The sequence below is a fragment of the Microtus oregoni genome, unplaced genomic scaffold (assembly GCF_018167655.1).
Source record: "Microtus oregoni isolate MIOR12 unplaced genomic scaffold, Mior012 000121F_ref0000216, whole genome shotgun sequence".
Classification (NCBI taxonomy): domain Eukaryota; kingdom Metazoa; phylum Chordata; class Mammalia; order Rodentia; family Cricetidae; genus Microtus; species Microtus oregoni.
In genome coordinates this window covers 1,100,881-1,126,638 of record NW_024544753.1, presented here as the reverse complement: position 1 = coordinate 1,126,638, position 25,758 = coordinate 1,100,881, and positions in this window count along the sequence as shown.

Below are 25,758 nucleotides of genomic sequence, written 5' to 3'. Positions count from 1 at the left end.
TTTTCCTCCTTATCAGTCTTCTTCCCACTCCCTCTTTCCGTTTTTCCCTCCCCACTTGAGATCATGCCACCCTGCCATTTCCTGGCTCTTCATGGGCTTTTTCCCCTTTTCCAAGTTTCAAATCACCTGTTCTAACTTGTTGGACGGAGCTCCATCTCAGACCGTTCTAGGTCAGTATTTTGTGGTTCATTCCTTCCAAAGAGTCAGCCGCATGATAACGACTCTCCTTAATCCTCCAAATATGAACTCCTAAAAGTAACTGTACCCCAGTAAAGAGACTCAATTCTTTGAATAAAGCTTAACACTTTTATTAAAATGCTTAACTACATAAAAAGCAACTTGGAAAGCAAAACTCTAGAGTCAAAAGAAAAGCCCAATAGCAACAAAACCCAAGTTGTTTTTAAAAAGCACAGAATGGAATCAAAGGTCTTGTAAGTGCTGGATAGCTCAGGCCAGGGAGTTTCAAACGTGCTCTGGATAATAGTGAACACGGAGAAGTCCTCGAAACCTCACACACAGAAAACAGGGGATAGGTGCTGATTCCTTCTATCAGTCTCGGAGGACACTCATAAAACGTCACAGTACCGGTGGAGTAGAGGAGTGTGGGGGGTGGAAATCCTCTTCTTCTTCCTCTGACTCTTCAGAAATGTAAGAATCCAGGTTATTCGTGTCACCCGTAAAGGCACGCCGAAGGCTATCTGATCTAAGAGCACAGATAGAGCTCAAGGAGCAGAGCTGGGACTTTGGTCAGGTGAGCTGTTTGAGGAAGAGCCGGAACTTGTAAGACCCAGAGTGTCAGCAAGTAAGGCGAAAGAGGAGAGGTCCCCACTTAACTGCCTAATCAAAAGATAGCGCCTACCAGGTGAAGGGGAAGAGGCCCGCATACGGACTGGGCGCCTTGGAGGAGAGCTGCAGACTTCCATTTCGGTGTTCTCCGGAACTGCAGTCGGCGAGGTGGACGGGCTTCCTTGGGTCTGGCTGCTAGGGCCAGGGGCGGGCTCCACGGTTTCTCCACGGTATCGGCGGTCAGAGCTAGGCCTGGACGCACGGGGGCCTTTACGTGGTGTTGTGATATTGCCTGTGGTATCAGGACGACGCTCCACGGCAGCGCCGCCGACAACAGGATCACTCCGGCCTGTGAGGTGGACGGCAGGGCTGACCTCCAAGGCACTGCTATGATGACCAGATGAAGTGGTACGTGAGCGGAGTACCCTGCCTCCAACAATCACGCCGCCTTTGGAGCCAGGGCTGACATCAGATTCACCGTGGCCAAGACCACGATCAGGAACCTGCAGAGTGGCCTGTTGACGGAGATTCTGGCCAGCAGCAGTGGCATGCCCTTCGTCAAAGCTGAACTCAGGTGCACTCTTGTGACCACCAGAGCCAGGCAGAACAGCTTGGCTGCGGGTCTTAGAAGGCCGAGTAGACACCTGGTGTGACATGGTGGCAACGCTTCCAAAGGCAGATTCTGAGAATGTCTGGCTCTGCATGGAAGGTTCAGAGCGGAGAGATCTCAGAGAATATGATGGCTGAGACATAGAAGCCTCTTCTGTAGCTTCCGGAAGCTGAAGCTCACCTGGACGTCTTGTAGCTAGGTCTCGGCCTGGCTGCTTCCTCCTTCTTTCTGTCTCAGTCGGGTTCCCGCTGGCCGAGGTGGCTCCTTTCGAGGGTTGGTCCCTCTCTCCGTGGCTCTTTGTCCAACTTTTGTGTTTGGGCTGTCCCGGCCACCGCTACCCTGGAAGTCGGCATGCTGACTCTCCCGATTTTCACCAGCCACAGAGATGGAGTCAGATGTTGCAGGTTTGGCTGTGATGCCCTGGAGAACTTTGTCTGTCACAGAGGCACCACCGCGGGTCGGCACTGAGGCGGCAGGATTCATTCTGCGGGGCCTAGAGGTCTTTCTAGGTGTGTCCATATACCCCGAAACGTTGCCCTGGGGGTGCTTCTGCCCCTTCTTTAAGGTTGAATGGCTGGCCATATCGGCTTACCAGATTTTTGCAGGTAAGAGAGCGGCTTCTTGCCTTCTTCCTTGCTCAGTGCGACAGCTCCTGCGGAGGCAGGCTTCCTCACTCAATGAGAGAGGACTTCTGGCGAGCCAGCGATGATGCGGTAGAGATAAAACTGAGGAAGCAGGAGAGTAGGTGGAGCTGGCCCAATTCTAGCCCCTGATTCGACAGCTGTAAGTAATACAGTGCTACCAAATTCAACTTCCGGGAGATTTTCTGCTGAACCTCCCTTCACCTGTCGTCATCTCCTGCTGTGCTAAAGGCCAGAGAAGCTTCTAGTGTTTTCTGGTTGTGCTCTTCGACCCCCTACCCCAACCACGCTTTCTGGGGACAAAGGTCTAAATTTCACAAGCCCTCCACCCTGTCCTGAGAATGTTTGGGGTGGGAACATTCACAGGAATCATATGCAACCCCCCAAAAGAGTTTGCTCATCACTTCGTGTATCTGTCTTCGTTAACCATTTCCTATACGCTGACCTATAAGCTCCCAAGCCATGTAAGACCCTACTGCTGTCCTTTAAGCAGCCAGGTGACCCGGCTAGGGTTTTAAGTTTGCTGAAGGGGTCTAAGGATTTCAAAGGGCATGATAAGGCCCACATTGCCTTACCTTTGAAATGCTGAGCAAGGAATGTCAGGTCCCAAACACCAGATCGGGCTTTACAGTTCTGCAGTATGGCATTTCTCCCTGGCTTGCCCTGAGGCACAGACCATGGTGCCTAAGATTCAGCTGATAAGTTGACTTGGGCTCCTCTTCTAGTTTTTTTTTCCTACTTACCGTCTGCACAGACCTTTTAAGTTTAATATTTACACACATTTTAAATTATTACAAAAGGGCTTTGTTTTGGGTATCCCCAAACAGAAAAGCAAATGTATCAAAACCGGCAACTAGGAGGTAGCACTGGGAGGCAGAGGCAGCTGATCTCTGTGAGGTTGAGGCCAGCCTAGTCTACAGAGTTAGAGCCAGAGCAGCCAGGGCTACACAAAGAAACCCTGTTTTGAAAAACAACAACAACAACAAATAAAAACCAAACAAAAACAACAACAAAAACAGCAACTAAATTTTCTCATGCCTACAATCAAATACTAGGAAAGCTAAATTATATCTTCAGAGAAGGGCATCCATACATGTTTCCTAGTTTTAGGAAAATAGAATTATTCATACAGAAGTATTTTCTTGTGAGTTTTTTGATGGTATCCAGAAAGAACATTTTCCATGTCAATGAATGCTGACAAGGAGCCACGTATGCTATCTCACACCTGTGATTGTAGCACTGGGAAGGGTGACAGCAGGATTTCAGCTTGAAGGTGCCCCAGGCTACACACTGAGACCAGTCTCAAAACAACAACAAAGTTCCCACAATACCGTCTTGTAACTAAAACATAGTTCTATTGGGGAGGAAAGATGCTTTCAAGCATTTTTGTACTAATCAATATTTATGCTTTCTGTTTTTTCACATCAGTGTGAGATACACATTAGTGTGCTCATTAAAGCTTGCCCACATACTCAAATGCGCTTTTATTGTGGATCACTGCTCAGAGGAAGAAATTCTTGATATAAGCCTATGCGCATTTATAATTTTAGCAGAAGCAAATGGGACACTTAACAGAATGGATGAGCAACTGGACTGGACCACAGAAATAGAACAGAATGGTATTTGGTGTGTTAAATAAGGTGGAATGGCAAATGCATCTGCAATAGAAAGTAGCATGCAATGAAATGGAGACTAAGTGCAAATTAGAATGAAATAGGGAATGAGATACACGCTTGAATAGTATGATATGGACAACTAAATAGGTCACAAATTGAGTAGAATAGAATGGACAAAACCAGAATGAGACAGAAAGTACCTAATATGTGAAAGAAAAATATAGCACATGAAAAAAATGTAGTGACAAGTAAAATATTAAAATAGTGAAAAATCAAATTAGGAAAGAATATAGAATAGGACCAAATGTGCAAACTCTTGGGATCATTTAGTACAGATTTTAAAATAGAAGACAAAGATATTCCATTTACGTGTAAGGTGTGTGTGTGTGTGTGTGTGTGTGTGTGTGTGTGTGCTTGGTCATTAGGAAGTGGCACTACTAGACAGGGAATAGGAGGTGTGGCCTTGTCGGAGAAAGTGTGTTGCTGGGTGTGGGCTCGGAGTTTCAGAAGCCCAAGGCAGGTCCAGTTGTTCTCTCTTCCTGCTACCTGGGGATCTGGATATAGAACTCTCAGTTCCTCCAGCATCATGCCTGTCTGCATGCCACCATGCTTCCCACCATTCTGATAATGGATCTCTAAAACTGTAAGTAAACCCTACTTAAATGCTTCCTTTAAAAGAATTGTCATAGTCATGGTGTCCCTTCACAGCAATAGAACACTGACTAAGAGATACATTTTTTCAGGTATTTGGAACAAAATTTCCCAACTTTAAAAGAAATACAATAAAGTATTTGTCAAAAAGGTAAAGAATGCACACATCAGATATTAGAATTAATAAATTATTTTAATATAGTCACTAGCTATATAATCAGTATTATAAAACCAAATTATATTTATACTAAGATCAAGAATTATGAAAAGAAAAATTTAAAATGCCATTTCATGTAACATGAGCAAGTATCAAGTGCTTGTGACCAAACAATAACAACTCACAGATACTTGCTCAGAAATCACCATATTAATTTAGAAGTTTAAGAAAGCCTCCATTAATCCGAGACACAGCATGCTTCACTGTGGGTTGAAACAGTATTTTCAAACTGTTTCTGTTTATGATCCCTTCTCAGCCCCCCCCCCCCATGAGTCCCAGATATGACGGTATATAAAATAGGCAGACTAATAAAACAAGTGCTAAGAATAAATCATAAAGAAATATGTTTTAAATAGTTCTCTGGTATACATATAATTTTGTCAGTTACTAAAGATGATTGTAAACTTTCATACTAATGGGACAGATGGCCCTATTTATTCTTGCACAAAGAATTAAATATTGACTGAATATTGGATATTTTAGGATATAGAGCATCTTCGTAAATGTTCAGCATTTATCAATATTTTATAATTGCCAATGCTTAGAAGGTTGCTTTATATAAAATGCAGCATAAATATGTAATATTATAAAATATTAAAAGCATGTTTAGAGCCATTTCAGAAGTTATTAGAAATTCTGTCACAACTCCAAGCAAATATTCTTTGTACACTTTATGAAAAGCAACTCAAAAGGAAATTTATAAAATCAAACATTGTAACTCTAAGCAATCCAAAGATAAGCTAGCATGAGATAGCACAGAATAACAAATCTACAAATATTAAATGTTTAACGTTTAAAAGTATTAAAGAATAATGTTTCTATAAGAGTAGAAATCTTTGTAGGTATTGCAAAAACACTGTAATTCGTAACAAAGAACTGTCTTTGACTTGAGGTCTTCCAAGGTACCAGTGACACCGCTGTGTGATGCAAAGTGCATGCCTGCTACATGCAGGAACCCAGTCTAAAATGAAGTTGTGTGATGACACCCAGGTGACCCCTGCCATAAACCTCAGGCTCATTCCGTGTTTGATATCGAATTAACTTTGCTTTATGTGTACTGCTCTATGCGGTTAAATGATTCCAAACCCACCAAGTTCAGTAATAAAACAATATAGGGCTGTCACTCACACTGAGAATGGTGATATTACAAAATTTAAAGAAAAATTCTCACCAGAATTATATACAAGTTTAATGGAATCACACACAATAAAAACCTCAAGAGATTGTTTGTCAGCAGAAATTGGGAAACTGATTCTAAAGAAGACAAGTTTATTAAAAACTCCAGATCAACCAAAGTCATCCAGGATAAGAAATATGAAGGACTTCTACTGTAATTTCTGTATACAAATAGTTGATTTTTACAGGAATAAAGCTAGGTTTATCTTTATTCAGATAAAAACACAGAAATAAACCAAACAACAAAGGGGGAAAAAGAGAATTCAATAATGGGACACATTTAAACCATCAGCCCAAAGAAAATCTAGCAGTATCATGCCCAGGAGGGGCAGGAGACAAGAATGTAATTCAGCAGGACAAGACTAATTGGTTATCAAGCCATAGAGAAAACATAACTGTGGCCTCTAACCCGATCCATACACAACATAAATTCCACAAGATAAAGCTTATATCTGAAACATTATATAGGACACAAAATAACTAATGATTAAGAAAAACATTGACCAAGCATACACAAACAAAAATATCAAAAATTGTACTAAATATTAGCACAATAATTCCAACAGATACTTCACAAAATATGATATTTAATGAATTTGTAATCTCTTTATACTGAAAAGGATATTTATGCTTAATTGCAGAATTGTTGTTTTGTTAGATTAGGAATATCACTTCAGGCATTCTTATGAATCTTACATGATTAATATATGGTATGAAAATTTTGAAACATTTGCTCCTGAGAATTTCAGGTGCAAAATTGTGAATTACAGTTATAGAAGACAGACCAAGAAGGTGAGAACCATGACTACAGAAAGTTTATCTAGTTGGTTAAATCCATCAAAGACTGATCTTGACTCCCCTTCAAATTATTGCTACAATGAATAAATCATCTCCTAATATTGTTCTCTATTTACATGGCTAGAAAGAGACTAGAATATGAAAGAGTTATATCAACTGTTGAATTTTACTCAAAGTTTGACAAAAGAGAAAAACAATGTTAATAAATCAGATTAATCCATGTACCTCTTTCTCTGTGTGTGTGTCTGTCTCTGTGTGTGTGTGTGTGTGTGTGTGTGTGTGTGTACTATCTAAAATGATGGTTTAGACTCTCATTACTATATAAATTTGGAAATTTAAATACACTTCTAGTTTCTAAATTATTCTTTTACTGGTTTAGGAATGTATAAATGATTCTATTAAAAGACATAGATAATTATACTCAACTCTTGTGTGGGAGAATTGTCTGTATTCTGACAATCATGTTTTAAATAAATGCTGATTGGCCAGGCAGGAAGTATAGGCAGGAAACCAGACAGGAAGTAGAGGTAAGGCAATGAGAACAGGAGAATTCTAGGAAGGAGGAAGTCCATTCCTCCCTACTCCTGCCCAGACCACCAAAGAAGCAATATGTGACCTGCCCTGCTAAGAAAGGTACCGAGCCATGTGGCTAACATAGATAAGAATAATGGGTTAATATAAACTACAAGAGCTAATAAGAAGCCTGAGCTATTGGGCCAATCAGATTATAATCTTATGGAGTCCTCTGTGTGATTTTCTTTGGGACTAAATGACTGCGGGAACCAGGAAGGATAGAAACCCCAACAAGCCTGGCCAACATGTTACACAACTCTCCCTGAATTTTCATCAGTAATTTAGATAATTAATCCTAGTGAAATAGTAACACCATTTTCTATTAAGGTGTGGCTACCTAAAACTGTGCAGAAGGAGTCAGGTGAGTGTGCATAATATAGAGCTCAATCAGATGGACTTCATAGACTCTCTTAATTCTAGAACTTACTTAATTTATGACTTTCAGCAAGTTAATGGTATCTTTTTGGTCCTAGTTTCTTCTTGTGCAGAGTAAAAATACAGTTCAATCCTTTGCACTGTTTTCTCCAAATTTAACAAAATGCAATTTCCACATGAAGTCAATTAATATGCACTCTGATGGGATTAGAGTAAAACATAGATTCTGTTTTATAAATATTGGTCAAAATCCACAAATAAGAGATGTTAACTGTATATATGTTGGAATGTTTATTTAAATCTATTCTACAAACACCCTTACTTGTGGAGATCACAAGTAAGGTGGTGCCCTGAGCTAAATCACTCCAGATTAGATTGAAAGGTAACTTTCAGACTGTGCCTTGCCCTGGGGAATTTTATTTTATAAAACAATAGTTTGCTCAACTTTAAGTTCAAATATCAAAGCAGAATGACTCTTCATCTCCTGTATGCAAGTGACCAATATTCATCTGTTGAGCACAAATTATAAGGTACAGTCCGATACATAACTTAATTGTACAAATAAGCTATAGCCACCTGTGAACCCATTAAATCAAGTCAAGAACATATGGACAGACAAACATAGCAAAATAATATCAGCAAAATCAGCCCCCAGAGCTTATCGAACACACAAGGCCAACAAATAATACAGTCCATTTGCCTTGACTCTAAAGGAAGGAGCATCCATGTGCGGCAAGGTCATGGCACTTACACAGACCTATCAGTTGGTCACTAGCAGTGGGTCTAACCAGGAAAGCTGCCACAACAAAGGACTTCCTTCCCAGCTCCAGCACAAATGCAGTTTCTCCTGCCTTTGACATACAGTCCATTTCTATTTCACATTCAAACTGGCCTGCCACTGGAATCTGACAGTTCTGTACCCAGAACAACACATTGTCATGCAATTCATTCCTAAACTTTTTACCTGGCACCTCAAGACACTTTTCCTTACCCTTTATTAATAAAGCTCTCTGCTTGTCTTCAATACTGCCTCTTTGAACCCTGCAAGCTCTTTAACCTTTTTTAACAATACACATCCATGTATGTGTGTGTGTGTGTATATATATATATATATATATGCGCACAATTTCATTGTGTGAATTACAATGTGTGATCTGAGAATATGCCCACAACTATAGATGCCAATCACTAGTACTTAGTAAACTAAAGTCAATTAACTTGACATAGTTTTATGTTTAATTGTTATCCATCGAATTTTGACATTGTTGAAAGGCCAGCTTTCCTATCTGTTTCTGACATAGCATGCCCATGATGCTAGTATTTGTACATATTTTTCTAGGTAAAATTTTGGCAGATTATTTCTAGAGAAATTGAAGCACTTATCCTTCATTTTCTCAAAATTGTTTGCATGATTTTAAAAACTAAACAGTAACAATAACCTTTAAATAAATAAAAAAAACATTTGATTCTAAATCTACAGCCTTCCCACAATCTCTGCAACTCCTTTAATCCCCCCCCCCCATTTCTCAGCTGTTGTTTATCAGGCATTTTCAAACCACAGACTTATCACTGACTGTATCATACTGTAAAAATGGCCACTTCTGGTTTCAGCTCCCTCAAGTAAAGAAGTTGAAAATCCACGCACGCGCGCGCAAGCACAAAAGCGCTGCCTTCCTAGAAGACAACTCTGGGCAAACGTGACGAACGTTTTTTTTTTTTTTTAAATGCATCAAAGAACTGAGATTGCAGGAAAAAACACTTCAAAAGATCTAACACTCAACATTTAAATGTTAAATGTGCGAAATCGCTGGAGGCTGAACGTGGATGAGCAGGAGAGTGAGTCCACTTATCCGTGGACTCTACCTTTAGGAAAAGGTCCTGTGATCCAGGCAGCGCGGAGCAGTAAAGGGAAGCAGAGCCATCACACCTGCTGCCCAAGCCAGTTGGTGTGAGGTGATGCTCCACAGGAGGGTGGAGGTTGCGAAGTGGGGGCACAGGCACTGCCTCTTCCTGCAGAATCCGCAGCTGTGGTCCTCCGCGGCTGTAATCTTGCGCTGGCGAGGCTGCAGGGACACAGCCCCCCGCCTTGAACCGCGCCTTGGCCGCAGCGCTGCGCTATGGTCCCCAATGAGATGTTTCGCGGAACTTGGCGGAAGAGCCCTAGGGGATGAGGCCTGGCGCTGCCAGAACGCCTCCCAGCGCTTGCGCTGCGTGCCAGGGGCTAGCTCATTGGCGAGAACACCTCCTGCTGCAGGCTGGCTGCAGGCTGCGCAAGTAGCTGCTTGGGCACTGGTGGCGCAAGTTAGCTGTGCATCCGCGCGCCTGACCTCTTTAGCGCAGCTTCCCATTCACTGGGGGTGGGGGATAGAGGGTGGGAGTATGGTGGGTGGTGAGGGGTGGGGGCAGGGGGCTTTACAAAAGACCCCTCAGCTTCTAAAAGGCTCCTGACCTCAGCCGGGAAGCCAGGCTGCTTCATTCTCAAGCGGTCAGAGACCAGGTAGCTGGAGTTGGGGGCGGGGAGAGAGCAGGGATTCTCCCTTGGCTGTGCGGTTTGGCAGTGGTTGTCTTCCTTATTCTGCCCCACCCTACCTTCACTGCCACCCCTGGCTTCCTCAGTCATAAAAGCAAAACTTACAGTCTTGACCCTGAAGGGATTTGAGGGGAGAGAGAAGGGGAAGTTCAATTTTTAAAAACTTACTTGAGCACTTCTTGGCTCCTTTGAACTGCAAAGATGAGTCACTTGTTGAAAGGGAGGCCAAGGTGCTTTCCTTACTCTTGAAATGACATGGGCTGGTGCAACGTGTTGGTGCAGTGTATCTGCAGCCAGCCCCACTTTTCTAAATTTTCATAGACCTGTAGCTCAGAGGTCCTGATAAGCTTTTGTGTTGGCATCAAATACCTAGATTTTCCATTTTCTATCAGGTAAATCCTTCCCAATGACCGTGGAAATGGTGTACGAACTCTTCTAGTTCTCAGTAATTGTATAAGTATATAAATGTATAAGGAAAAATACGTTATATCTCAGTATAGCAAGGAATAAGTACAGGAACATATTTGAAATATTTAATACAAAAAGGAACTGGAGTTATTTCATGTGTTATTTCTGAACAAATTTCACAAAGGTTTGATGATCTTAGAAGTTTTTATTGGGCTTATTTTTATTTTTCTTATATGCTAAAATTTAGGAAATGTTCTGCATGCCAAATGGAGAACAGATTACATAACTGGAGCCTTTTCCTCAAGTCTTTCCTCACAGTTAAGGTGGAGAACTTGAATTTAATTAGTCTAATGTCAATACAAAGTAGATGTACCCCACCCTCTCCAAAGAAGCTGCAGGCTGGGACAGTATGGATGAATGAAAAAACAAAAAGAAAACAAAACACTAAAAACCAAAAATAGAAAATCAGAGAGAACTTTGTTAGTGTGGAGGCTCATTTGTAGCCAAGAGTTCTGATTTTGGCGTTTACATTCTTGGGGAGGGGTGGGTTTTCAAGACAGGGTTTTTCTGTAGCTTTGGTGCCTGTCCTGATACTAGCTCTTATAGACCAGACTGGCCTCGAACTCATGGACATCTGCCTGCTTCTGCCTCCCAGAGGGCTGGGATTAAAGGCGTCCACCACCTTAATTTACATTCTTAATTCTGTCATTTTAACGTTTAATGACATCTGTATTTTTTACTTCCAGATATTTTTCTTAAAATGTATTAATTATACAACATAAGGGTTTCATTGTGACATCTCAGATTTTAAACATATTCATCCCCTCTCACATTGGTTGCCTTCTTTCCAAATAACCCTCATTCTACTGACATGTCTTTTCTTTATAATGTAGGTTCTGTAATTGAGAGAAAATGTTTATGAATTTGGCTTATGCCCCTGAATATGATTACCTCTGCTTCCATCCATTTTTCTGCAGAGCCATGATTTTATTTACCTATATGGCTGAATAATAATGTATTATATGCCATATTTTGTCCATTCATCAATTGATGACAACCTAGACTAGTTCCATAACTTGACTTATAAATAATGCTATAGCATACATGGGTAGACTTTTCAATTTTTCTAATAACTTTTTCCACCCTTCTTTGTTTTTTTTTTAAGTTTGATCATCTATTGGATGAAAATGTGGGATAAAAACAATGACATCTTGAATTTTGCATGCAAATGGATGGAAGTACAAAGCACTATACTGAGTGAGATACCCCAGACCCAAAAATATGAATATGGTATGGACTCACTCGTTAGTGGATTCTAGCCATGAACAAAGGACACTGAGCCTATAGTTTGCGATCCTAGGGAACCTAAGTAATAAGGTGAACCCAAACAAAAACATATATAGATCCTCCTGGAAACTGGAAGCAGACAAGATCGCCAGGCAAAGGTTGGGTGCATGGGGGTTGGGTGGGGTGGGGGAAGAGGAGAGGGGGAGAGAGAAGGAAGAAGTTTGGGGAGAGCTTAGGGGAGTGGAATGGTTGAGATGGAGGAAGGACAGATATGGGAGCAGGGAAGAAGATATCTTAATTAAGGGAGACATTTTGGGGGTGGCATGAGGCTTGACTCTAGAGGGGTTCCCAGGTGTCCACAGGGATGTCCCCAGCTAGGACCCTGGGCAGTGGAGGAGAGGGTGCCTGAACTGGCCTTGTCCCGTAGTCAGACTGATGACTATCTTGAATATCACCATAGAACCTTCGTCCAGCAACAGATGAAGATAAAGACAGAGACCCACATGGGAGTACTGGACTGAGCTCCCAAGGTCCAGTTGAAGAACAGAAGGAGGGAGAATATGACCAAGGAAGTCAGGACCATGAGGGGTTAATCCACCCACTGAGACAGTGTGCCTGAACTCATGGGAGCTCACCAAAGCCAGCTGGACTGGGACTGAACGAACATGGGATCAAACTGGACCCTGAATGTGGCTGACAATTTGGGCAGACTGAGAAGCCAATGATAATGACACTGGGATTTGTCTCTACTGCATGAACTACTGGCCTTTTGGGATACTAATCTATTTGGATGCATACCTTCCTAAGCCTGGATGGAGGGGGGAGGGCCTAGGACTTCCCACAGGCCAGCATACCCTGCCTTCTCTTAGGACTGGAGGGGGAAGGGGAAGGGGAGGAGGAGGGGATTAGGAGGCATGGAGGAAGTGGAAATTTAGATTCCTAATATTAATAAAGTAAGAAAAAAAAGAAATAGGAAAAAAGAAAATGTGGGATAATATTGGCATGAACACCATGGCAAACAAAAATAATTTGAGTAACCTGAGTTTTTGCTTGTTTATGTTGTTTTTATAATAGGATCCTGTATTCCCTGGGCTTCCTTAAACTTGCTATATAGTTCAGACTGACCTTGAACAATTGATCCTCTACCTCCCAAGTATTTAGATTGCAAGTATGTACTACCAGGTTAACTTGAATTTGTAATAGAAGCATTTTGGTTTGTTTTTTTAATGGTATTTGTCTGTAAATCTTCCTAAGTGTCAGAAAGCCTGCCTGTCACACAGCAAGATTCTAGATTTTTTTAAAGATACCCTACAACCTAGATAGAATGGCTTCTTTTCTTCTCCCCCTACAGACTATATGTAGACTTAAAAAGCATTTAAACACCACACATCGAGTACAAACTACAAAAGTTTTTATTTTCATTGAAAGACAACCAATTTCTTAAAACATAAGTTGGCTAAAAGTCCCTCTTATATACTTGAAGACCTTTTAATTATTTCTGATGTTAATAGTTATTGGTTTCTATCTTTTCTTCCATAAGCAAATGTACTAGGAAAATCTTTACAGGGTATAGTCCTTTTCTTTCATATTCTTTAAACTGCACAATACTCATCTTATAGGAGAGCAACAAACAGTAGGCTTACATGGTGGGTGGGAAATCACAGGCCACACAGGCCTGAAGTTGTAGTTACACCTAGTAGGAAGTTCTAAAGTCCACGGTGGGATAGACTCATCTTTTTTCTTCACTTGAAGATTTCAAAAATTTGAGACAGAAAGCTGAACCTTAGTTTTGCTATTCAACCATTTTTCTCTTGATCTTTCTCTCTTTCCATACTGTTTAATGGATTTGTAGTAAACTTCCAAAAGTAAGAGAATTTTCTTGTATATTGTTTGCCTGAAATCTTGGCTCTAATTCATCTTTTTAAACAACAACAAAATAATCTCTAAACCAGCCCCCAGATTCAGGTGCTAAAAGGTCTTTAAAGATCTTCCTTATCCATGGTCCCAGGGTTCAGACCATCATACAATCAAGATGCAGGGGACAGTGGGACAGTTGTCTTCCTCTATTCCCAATGCTCTATATCACTGACAGTCATGATCAATGCAGGGATCGCAGGATTGTTTTTAGTGTTTGAGGATAGGGGATTGGGCCAGAGCACGGCACGTATGTATAAAGCCAGTTCCATAGTTAAGAATTAAGCAAATTCTGAGGCCTGCACACCTAGACAGGATACTTTTGAAGCTATTCTACGTAGCACAAATAATAAAAACCCAGAGAAAGATACTGGGGTTTATCATGAAGATCAGAAAAGCAAAGCAGCCAAGTCACTAGAGAGCTCTTATCTCTATGAAATCTTCAAACTGAAAGAGAGCGAGTTCCTGTCTCATCCCACTGAAATTAAAGGCATGCAGCACGACCGCCCCACCTCTATGACTAACTACTGTGGCTGCTGAGATTGAAGGTGTGGCCTGTATGGCTGACAAGTGTGACTGTTTTGCGTTCTGATCTTCAGGCAAGCTTTCTTTATTAAAATTCAAATGAATTATCACTACAGTTGTGAATGGGATTCTTTTCTTAATCTCTTTGTCAGCAAGTTCGTTATTAGTGTTTAGCAAAGTTACCAAGTATTCTGTGTTCTGCTTGTATCTTTCTGCTTTGCTAAAGTCTTTATCAGAGCCAACTCACTGCAGGGATGATTTTTCGAGGCTTTTATATACAGAAAACAGATCCCTTGCTTCATCATTTCCTTGTATTGTGTTGTTGTTGTTGTTGTTATGTTTCTACTTCACGGTATCCCCGGAACATAAGGATAATTCGACGTTCTTTCTAATTGCATCCTTTCAATCCGTTCTATTTTCTGGCTAATTACTTGGATGGGATTGGAAAGAGAGCACACATTAACTTATTCCTTACTTTAGAAGAATTACTTTCAGATTTCCCCTGATTATAGAATATTGCTTTAGGGTTATCGTATATAGTCTTTATTATGTTAAGGTTTAGATCTTTCTATTTCTAGTTCTTTTTTAAGGCTGTTATCAAATTTCATCCCATTAAATCCTGTCAAAATTTCTGTGAGGGAAGAATTACTACTAAACTTATCTTCTACATGAAGATGCTGAAGCACACAAAAGGGTTAGATATTTCCTATGGGTACCCTGAATATTAGGAAGTTCATATGAACCAGGCTGTTGACACTACAGTTTGTACTGTGAGACCATTTGCTACATGGTGTGGCTCATGAAGGTTTTTGTCCAGGTCACAAAGCAATGAAGTTGGTAGTACAGACTCAAAGAATGTGTGGATTGAAAATTGCCTTAATTTAAAAGTGTAGGAGCCAGAGGGGATGGAAGACACCAAGAAAACAAGCCCTCTGAATCACCATGATCAATGCTCATATAAACTCACAGAGATGAAAGCAGCATGCATAGGGCCAACACAGTTCTACACCAGATCCTTTGTGTATATATCATTGCTTGCAGTTTATTTTTTATGGGAATCCTGACTGTGTAAATGAGTGGTTCTCTGATTCCTGTGCCTTCTTGTGGGCACTTTTCCTTCTATTTGTTTGTTCTATCCAACTTCAATGTGATAGTTTGTATTTTATCATACTATATTTCGTTTCGGTATGTATTATAATAAGAAAGAATTTCTTTATGTTTAATTTGCTATCCCTTTGCCCCATTTGTACTCACTGTCACCCTCCAGTCCTACCTTACTGACACTGTACATTGGGCAGACATTATTAAACACCTACTACACAATGAATTAGAGGAAACAGTCAGAAATAAAGCTCTTGCCCCCTAAAACCACACAGTATGGTGAGAGAGACAAACACCTTAAGAAAAGTCCATTATAGTGTGGTGAGTGTTCTCAGAAAGGCGGCTTTCTGAGTTGCTTCCTCAACTTTCTGTTATTGGATAAGTAGAAGGTATGTATGGGAAAGGATTGTGGTGGTAGTCCAGACAAAAACGAATTTTTGAACAATGGCTCAGAGCTTCCAAATAAGAGTATATGGTAGAAAAGAAAGTGACAACATACACTGTTGCAAATTGCAAAATTAATGGGAGAGTTGACTTAAGAGAAGTTGCTATGAGCGGCCTTGAGTCCTGTGGTATGCATACAAAAGTATGTATTATGCAATTTGGGTTTTAGTCTGCTTTTCAAACCTTGTATTTGTTACTTATCTCATTGCTTTTGGAAAATACCATTACAAAAGCAACTTCAAGGAAAGTTTATTTGGGCTCGTAGATCCAGGATCAGGTCCTTAATGACTGGGGCATAAAGGCAACAGGAGTTTCAGGCAGCTGATTTCATTGTACCAGCAGGCAGGAAGCAGAGCCAGAGGAATGCTGTGCTTGGCTCACTTTCTCTTTATGATTCCGTCAAAGGCTTTTTCAGCATCTAATGAGATGTGTTTTCTTTTCTTTCAGTTTGTTTATATAGTGGGTTACATTGACAGATTTTTGTATGTTGAACCATCCCTGCAGCTCTGAGATGAAGCCATGATCACATGGTGAATGGTTTTTTGATGTACACTTGGTTAGGTTTACTAATATATTATTGAGTATTTTTGCATCAATGTTCAAGAGGGAGATTGGTCTGTAATTCTCTTTCTTATTTGTGTCTTTGTGCAGTTTGAGTATCAGGGTAATTGTAGTCTCATAAAAATAGTTTGGCATTGTTCCTTCTGTTTCTATTATGTGGAACAATTTTGAGAAGTACTGGTATTAGCTTTTCTTTGAAATTCTGGAAGAATTCTGTGCTGAAATAATATGGCCCTGGCTTTTCCTTTTTTCCCCTTTTTTTGTGTTATTAGACTTTTGATGACTGCTTCTATTTCCTTAGGGATTATAGGTCTATTTAGAGTGTTTATCTGGTCTTGATTTAATTTTGGTATGTGGTACCTATCCAGAAAGTTGTCCATTTCTTTTACATTTCCATTTTTTATTGGAGTACAGGTTTCGGAAGTTTGACCTAGTTATTCTCTGGATTTCCTCTGTGTCTGCTGTTTTGTCCCTGTTTTCATTTCTGATTTTTGTTAATTTAGATATTCTCTCTGTCTTTTGAATAGTTTGGATAAAGGTTTGTCTATCTTCTTGATTTTCTCAAAAAAAAAAACAAGTCTTTGTTTCATTGATTCTTTGTGTTGTTCTATTTGTTTCTATTTTGTTGATTTCAGCCACCAGTTTGGTTATTTCCTGCCATCTACTCCTATTTCCTGCCGTCTTCTCCTCCTGGGTGAGTCTGCTTCTTGTTGTTCTAGAGCTTTCATGTGTGCTGTTAAGTCACTACTTTGAGATTTCTTCACATTCTTTATGTGGGCACTTAGTGCTATAAGATTCCCTCTTTGCACTGCTTTTATAGTGTTCCATAAGTTTGGGTACATTGTGCCTTCATTTTCCTTGAACTCTAGGAAGTGTCTGATTTCTTCCTTTACTTCTTTGACCCAGTGATGACTCAGTTAAGCATTGTTCAGTTTCCAGGAGTTTGTAGACTTTCTGCAATTTGTGTTGTTATTGAATTCTAACTTTAAGCCATGGTGATCTGATAAAATCCAGGGGGTTATTCCATTTTGTGTGTGTGTGTTGAGTTTTGCTTTGTTACCGACTATGTGATCAGTTTTAGAGAAGGTTCCAAGAGGTGCTGAGAGGAAGGTATATTCTTTTGTATTTGGGTGAAACGTCCTATAGATGTCTGTTAAGTCAGTGTGAGTCATAACATCGGTTAACTCCCTTTGTCTTTGTTTCTATCTGGCAGACTTATCTAGTGGTGAGAGTGAAATCTCTAGGAAATCTTTTTTCTAACCCCTTATGATGAGATAAAGTGTGTCTTTGAGTTGAGTTATGTTTCTTGTATGCAGCAGAAGGATGGGTCCTGTTTTTGTACCCAGTCTGTTAGCCTGTCCCTATTGATATTAAGAGATATTAATCACCAGTGATTGTTAATTCCTGTTATTTTTGTTTTTGGTGCTGGTGGCAGTGTGTGTGTGTGTGTGTGTGTGTGTGTGTGTGTGTGTTTGTTTCCCTTGTTTGGGATTTGCTGATGTGAGGTTATCTATTGTCCATGTTTTCATGTGTGCAGTTAACTTCCTTGGATTGGAGTTTTTCTAGTACTTTCTGTAGGGCTTTATTTGTGGATTGGTATTTTCAAAATCTGCTTTTGTCATGGAATATCATGTTTTCTCTGTCTATGGTGATTTGAAAGCTTTGCTGGGTATAGTAGTCTGAGCTGGCATCCTTGTTCTCTTAATGTCTGTAGAATGCCTGTCCAGGACCTTCTGGCTTTCAGAGTTTCCATTGAGAAGTCAGCTGTAGTTCTTATAGTTCAGCCTTTATAAGTTACTTGGCTTTTTTTCCTTTGGAGCTCTTAATATTATTTCTTCATTCTGTATGTTTAATGTTTTGATTTTTATGTGTCAAGGGGACTTTCTTTGGTCCAGTCTATTTGGTGTTTTGTAAGCTTCTTGTACCTTCATAGGCATGTTCTTCTTTAGGTTGGGAAAGTTTTCTTCTACGATTTCTGTGCCTTTGAACTGGAGTTCTTCTCCTTCTTCTACCCCTATTATTTTTAGGTTTGGTTTTATGGTGTTCCTGATTTCCTGGATGTTTTGTGTTAAAGAATTGTTGGATTTAATATTTTCTTTGACCAATAAATGTATTTCCTCTATCATATCTTCAACTCCTGAGATTCTCTCTTTCATCTCTTGTATTTTGTTGGTTATGCTTGCATCTGTACTTCCTGATCCTTTATCTAAACTTTTCATTTCCAGAATTCCCTCAGTTTCTATTTTCTTTATTGCCTCTATTTAATTTTCAAGTCTTAAACTGTTTCCTTCACCTGTTTGATTGTTCTTTTTTCTTAGCTTTCTTGGCTTCTTTAAGAAAGAACTCAATAGAGTTCTTTCGATTTTTTGTCTTTTCCTCCATTTCTTTAAGGAAATTTTTCATTTTCTTTTTAAGGGACTCTATCATCTTCATAAAGTTATTTTAAGGTTGTTTTCTTCTGCTTCATCTGTGTTGGGATAGTCAGTTCGTGCTGTTTAGAACCACAAGTTTCTTGTGGATCCCTATTTCTGTTTATGTTGTTGAATGTATCCTTACACTGCTGTCTACACATGCCTCCCTCCAGTTTGTGCAGGTGGAGTCTGTGCCTCCAGAAGGGGAGGGGCATGAGATGTGCCTCCAGGGGCTAGGACCTAGAGAGCAGGGTTGCCAAGGCTGGAGCTCAGACAGTCACCTCTTCTGCCAGTCAGTACAGGTGGGACCTGTGGCTCTGGTTGTTGTACTTTGTATGGTTTCTATTCTTTTCGATATTAAAGTATGTTTTATAGCTAACACTGGCATTCTATTCATATATGAAAATGTATGAATCCTACTATTCTTGGATAAACTAAATTATAAACAGTAATTCAAAACTGGGCATGGTGACTTATTTTTATAATCACAATACTAAGGAGGCAGAGGCAGAAAAAAGAACTGCCATGAGTTGAAAGCCAACTTGAGATACACATTGAATTGAAAGAAAACCTGTGATATGGAGTGAGGCCCTATGTTAAACAACTAAATAAACAAAAAATGGCAATACATTCCACTTGATTGGTGGTTCTCTTTGGTTTTCCTGTACATTTTATTAACTTTCTATTTGCTGGATGCGCCACTTATTGATCGAAGGGTGCTGAAGTATCTAACGGTACAGTAGACTTCTATAGCAATCTATTAGCTTTGGTTTCCTGAATTTTGATACCAGTATTAGATACATTGATACTAAGCATCCTTACATCTTCAGTGAAAATTGATCTCTTTATCATTATGTAATTCTGATCTTTATTTCAAATTATTTTCCTGTTCCGAAGTTTGCTTTGAAATAGCTATTTAAATTTTCTTTGGTATTGTAGTAGAAACTCTATAATTGTTTCTATAAATTATCATGCATATTTTAGTATTATATTGTTTTATTGTTAGGTCTGGGAAATTAAAAAGCAGATGAAATAATTTCAGCTCTGGTATGGACGATTTTTGAAATTATTTTTAAAATTCGTTTCCCCTGGGTGTATATTTGTATACTACATGTGTGAATGGTGCCTGAGGAGACCAAAAGAGGGTGTTGGGTCCCCTAGGACTGGAGTTACAAATGGATGCCACCATTTGGGTGCTCAGAATCAAACCTGGGTCCTCTGGAACAGCAGCCAATTTCCTTAATTGCTGAACCACCTCTCCAGGCCCCCGATTTCTAAAAAAAAAAAAAAAAAACAAAAAAATATGACCAGTTCTTCCATTGGGCCACACACACACACGCAAGCACATACCTGTGTGACAGCAGACAGTACAGTCACTGCAAAGAAAGCCATTGTATAGCAGTTTTCTCCAATATAAAACCTTACACCTCGGATGGCAGCTCATTAGACATGGGACGTTTCAAAGTGAAGTGAAACAATCTATCCTGCAATGCAATCTCCTAAGATTTAGTATATTCCACAGGGCTGCAAAACATTCCATCTTGCAGGGAAACTCATTAGACCCTGGAGGTAAACAATTCAAGGGCTTCAGGAAGGTCCTTAAAACTGACCAGAGGTGTTATGCCTCTCCCTTCTCAAGCATTGATGAGCAGTAAGTACTGCTGAGAAGTACATTCAGAGCTGCAGAACAGCCTAGACATGATATTCTCCTGTCTGTTGAGCTTACTGCAAGTTTTCTAGCTTTTTTGATCTGTCACCCATGTTGGGATGCAGCTATCTTTGAGTCATTCCTACTCCCATAAGTAAGTCTAATAAAACTCATTGGTGCAGCAAGCTAAAATTCAAAAGTAGCCTTGCTTTGGTTTTTCACTGGTTTTCTGAGATGACGAATGATATTTTTAAGAGTAATAAACTTGATCCAGACGGTGGTGGTGCATGCCATTAATCCCAGCACTCAGGAGGCAGAGGCAGGCGGATCTCTGTGAGTTTGAGGCTAGCCTGGTCTACAAGAGGTAGTTCCAGGACAGCCTCCAAAGCTACAGAGAAACCCTGTCTTGAAAAACCAAAAAGAAGAATGAACTTGAAATTTATAATGGTTTTTAGTTAGTTTGAGTCTTTATTTATAAGACAGTGCTTAAAAGCTCTAGTGAAATGTCAGTGCCCTTGATGGCTTGAAGCGTGGGAGTATGTTGGCTGTCTCAAATAAGTGTAAAGTGACATCCAAAGAGAATGTGGCTAAATTCTTTGTAAAATACTTGTCACATCATTGACTGCCCTCTGATTTCCAAATGTGTATGTGGGTCTATTAGTCAGTTTTCCATAACTGATAAGTGGTCTGAAGAAAATGGTTTAAAAGAGAAGATAAGATTTATTTTGGCTCAGATTTTCAGCGTGTTTGCTTTTTGTCTATGGTCACTTAGGTTCATGCTTCTGGTGAGGCATATACAGCATCAGGGTGGAGAGGGCATAGTGGGGCAGAGATGCTTACCCAAATTGGGGTCCAGGAAGTAGGAGCAGACAGGTTGAGTATCTGGTGGACAGCATTTCAAATGCATATACCTCCAGTGAGCTACTTCCTTCAACCAGGCCTAACTCTTAGTAATCTCTTTGGGCTTTAACTCTTTTTCTTTTTTTTTTAATCTCTTTTTCCCATTAACTCATTAATGCATTAATCCATTGATAGAGTTAGCACCCTCATGATCCAATAGCCATTTATTGCCACTGATTGAGGACCAATCTTTTAATATAGAGGTTTTAGTTCATTTACAAGGCCGTGTGTGTGTGTGTGTGTGTGTGTGTGTGTGTGTGTGTGTCTAAATCATAAAACTAAAATAGACTCTGAGAAGTCAGGCAGTGGTGGTGCAAGCCTTCAATCCCAACACTCAGAAGGCAGAGGCAGGAAGATCTCTGCGAGCTCTGAGCCAGCCTGTTCCACAGAGTGAGTTCCAGGACAGCCAGGGCTGCACAGAGAAACCCACAAAAGAAATAGACTCTGAGTATCTCAGCTAAGATTTACACACTGAATTGATATTTGAGCTATTATGGCACCACAGAGGAAATTAAACTGACCATTTGGTGTCAGTTAAATAAACCTTGTAAAATATAAATAGATAATATAAGATTATGTGAATCTGCTGAGATATCATAATTCTGAAATGCTTTTAAAATTTAAGAAGTACAGATTAGGAGTATGACAAGGGAAAGAGAGTTTGTGAGAACAATAACTAGGCTACTGATCCAGAACTCAAGTTGGTAGATAGCAAAGGTCTCCTAGAAGATAGTAGATCCAAGCTTAGATTTAATGAGTAAGAGTATACGAAAGTAAAGGGAATACCTAGAAAGGGGATGGTACAACTTCCCAATCATAAGGGTGAGTCTTTCTGAGATTTTGTTCCCTCGTAGTCTGCCTATGGGCAGGATTTTGAATGCCAGGTTAGGAATGGCCCTCTGCCCTCATAGGCAACCCAGATCGGCCAGCTTTCTTATCACACCAAGTAATCTTCCCCTTTCTACATTTGGCATCAGTCCCCATGGGTCATATTTTGTTTGTGGATAGAGGAAATAGAGGGAAGCCTGATCTTAGTCTGCCTGAGACCAATAAGTGTATTTTGGAAGATGAGCATAATATAATCATAAGTGGCTTATGAAAGAGTATTGTGTAAGGGTCAGTGTGGAGTCCCTTGTATGCTGGTCATGGGGCCTGCCCTGGAGTGGGTGTTAGACTCATTTTCACTCTATTGAAGAAGCCATGATGAAAGTGAAAAAACTGTGGGCAAACCCCTGCAGGCCCCAGACATGTTGCTTCCGTCTCTAGAGTCCATATTAGCTTTGCTCATGTTGTTTCACTTAATTGTTGCATGCTCTGCGGTGTGACAATCGTCATTATGTTGCCTGCAGGTAAAGAGGATGAGTCACAGAAATGGATGAAAGGACGTTTCCATGGTCACACGGGAAGTTAGTAATGAAACTGATATGAATCAGGCAGCCTGATTCCAGACTTCTCAGTGAGTCAGCTACCTCCCAGGAAGAGGCTAGGACCCTTAGGGATGAATCTGGTGTAGAAATCAAATTCATGTCACATGAATCCACATCCCACTTCTCTTAGCCTCTTCCCCATCCTCTACTCTTCTGCCATATGCATACATCATAAAGGGTAGCCCCTTCCACAACTCTATTTCACTGATATCATATAGTGAATACATATTAATTACATATCTACTATGTACTAGGCGGTATACACTGAAGTTTGATGAATATTCTAGAATTCTGATGTCATCTTAGAAAGATGAAAATATAGTATGTAGGCTAGTCCTATCATAATAAAATATTCCAAACAGATGACGATGACAACAGAGATTTACTTGCTCATATATTTTTTTGAATCTGAAATTCCATGATTGAGGAGTTAGCTGGATTGAATTCTCCTGTGGACTGTCTCCTTGACTTTCAGGTAGTCTTCTGTATTCTCAACTTTCCTAAGCAATGTACACCATTGGTAGCACTTGATGTTTCAGACTCTCCTCTTCTTCTGAGATCATTACTCAGATTAGATTAATTCAACCATTAACCAATGTAAACAGTTTTTTTAAAAAAAAATGTTCTGTTTCCCCCAAGTAAGGATAACATTAACTCTCAGATAAGATGAAATGAGGATATGGGCATTGGGGAGGCATGTATCAACAGTTCTGCTGCTGCTAATACAAATTTGGGTGATTTCTATAAAGACAGTACTGGTTTTCCACTTAATTCAATTAACTGCCCCTTAAGCAACTGTTGTCCTCATTGGCAACTACAACTCTGCAGCTATCAGTAGTGGTTCAGCTGCACTGGCCATAGCCAAGCAGCATTCTGTTCCCTCAGGCACTGGCTCTACCACTGCAGCAAAGGGAACTTTATCTAGATCTATTTCCTTCAATTGAACTCAGGATTCAAAGGTTGAGATAAAATTCTGCTTTCTCAAAGTGGCAGAATAGCAAGTAGCTAACCTTCTCTCCAAGCTCACATCTCCCTGAAAACAGGGGAGTCCTTCTGCTCAGTCCCACATTCCCATCAATGGTAGGTTCCTCCCTACCACTCCCCATTAGCTGATTGCTGACTCAACCTCCTGACCCAAGGTTAATTTTATTTAATCGAACAAATGTAGCACACCTTTGCATCACTGAACAAATATTCCACAGCATAAACAAGTATAACTCATCTTAATATTCCACAACAGTTTTTAAGACATAGTAACATGCGGTCTGGGAGTAATTCACTTTTCTGAGCATTTATTGTATACCAATCACTAAATTTTCCCACACATACACACAGACATCTAAAATTGAATGCCCAAAGTAAATACCATTATTTTTCACATTTTGTAGAAATGAAAATTTGACGTGGGATCCCCCCATTTGCTATGAATATGTTTTATTACCATTGGTTAATAAAGAAGTTTTGGCCAATGGCTTAGAAAAGGAAAGCCAGGTGGGAATTCCAAGCAGACATAGAGGAGGAAAGAAGGTGGAGTCGTGCAGACGCCATGTAGCTGCCAAAGGAGAAAGATGCTGGAACATTACTGGTAGGCCACAGCCTCATGGTCATACATAGATTAATAGAAATGGGTTAATTTAAGATGTCAGGGCTAGCTAGGAATATGCCTAAGCTATTGACCAAACAGTGTTGTTATTAATATAGTTTCTGTGTCTGGACGGCCGGGAAATGAATGAGCAGTCTCCGCTTACAAGAAATTACAGAGTGGAGCTGATCTATTGGGAGCTCACCAAGGCCAGCTGGACTGTGACTGAAAAAGCATGGGATAAAACTGGACTCTCTGAACATGGTGAACAATGAGGGCTGATGAGAAGCAAAGGACAATGGCACGGGGTTTTGATCCTGCTTAATGTGCTGACTTTGTGGGAGCATAGCCAGTTTGGATGTTCACCTTCCTATATATGGACGGATGGGGGAGGACCTAGGACTTACCACAGGGCAGAAAACCCTGACTGCTCTTTGGACTGGAGAGGGAGGGGGAAAGGAGTGGGGGGAGGGGGAGAAGGGTGGGAGGAGGGGGAGGGAAATGGGAGGCTGGGAGGAGGTGGAAACTTGTTTTTTTTCCTCCTTTTCTAAATAAAAAAAAGAAATTACAGATTTTGAGAGTATGTTTGTTTGGTTTCTGATACTAATAACAGGACTCTGCAGACTGAGTAAATTATTAAGGAAAAAGGTTGGTTTTGACTGAACTTCGGACATGGAAGTTGAACTGGGTCTCGTGTTGATCTTTCTTTGGCTGTTAGTGTCTTGAGGAAACATAGGGTATGATATTGTGGAGCCGGGGGTGCGGGGTAGGTTGAAAGAGAGAATAGGAATGTCATCTCACCTGTCTGTACAGAGCCATAGGATTCAATCATCTATTATGATGACTTTATCTGATGCTGATCACCTCTGAAAGGCCCTACTAGGATTAAATCAATACTTGAGTTTGGAGGGTACAAGTCCTTTTCCACCCTTTGCAGACTAGTTAAAAACAACTGCCTTTTCATTTACCAAAACAGACTTCCAAATTCTAGCTGTCTAGCAATTCAATCTCCAGCTGCTTCTTTTGCACTTCGGTTACTGTGTTTACAGTGGAAAATCTTATTCTCTCTAACAGTCTCATCTCTCTTTGTCTTTGTCTCTTTTTCTTAGAAACAAGAAATCTCATTAACATTACCAATTTGTATAGTAATTCTCCCATATGTGCTATTACGAGAAAAAAACATCTCTGTGTTAAAGAGGTTTTTGTGAAAATTTGTCATTAAAGTTGATTAAACTCCTATTAAGTAGGCAATGTGTAAAGTGTAAAATGAAATATCCTATGAATGAGTTCATTTTTTAAAATGAGCTCCTGCTTTATTTACACCAAAATAGGAGCTACCAGTGTAAGGCAAAGTCAAATTTTGATCTCTCTAGTGAAATAATATTGTCCAGTTGGAATGTCAGTACACTTTCCCCCTGTACACAGACAGTGTGACATAGGGTAAACGGAGTGGACCCTTGAGGACTCAGCTGTATTTTTAACTGCCTTATACTAATTTGCGACTTGAAGCATAACCATCTGCTTCACAGATTGCACTTGTTCATGTGTAATTTGAAAGGATTAAAATAAGACTCGAT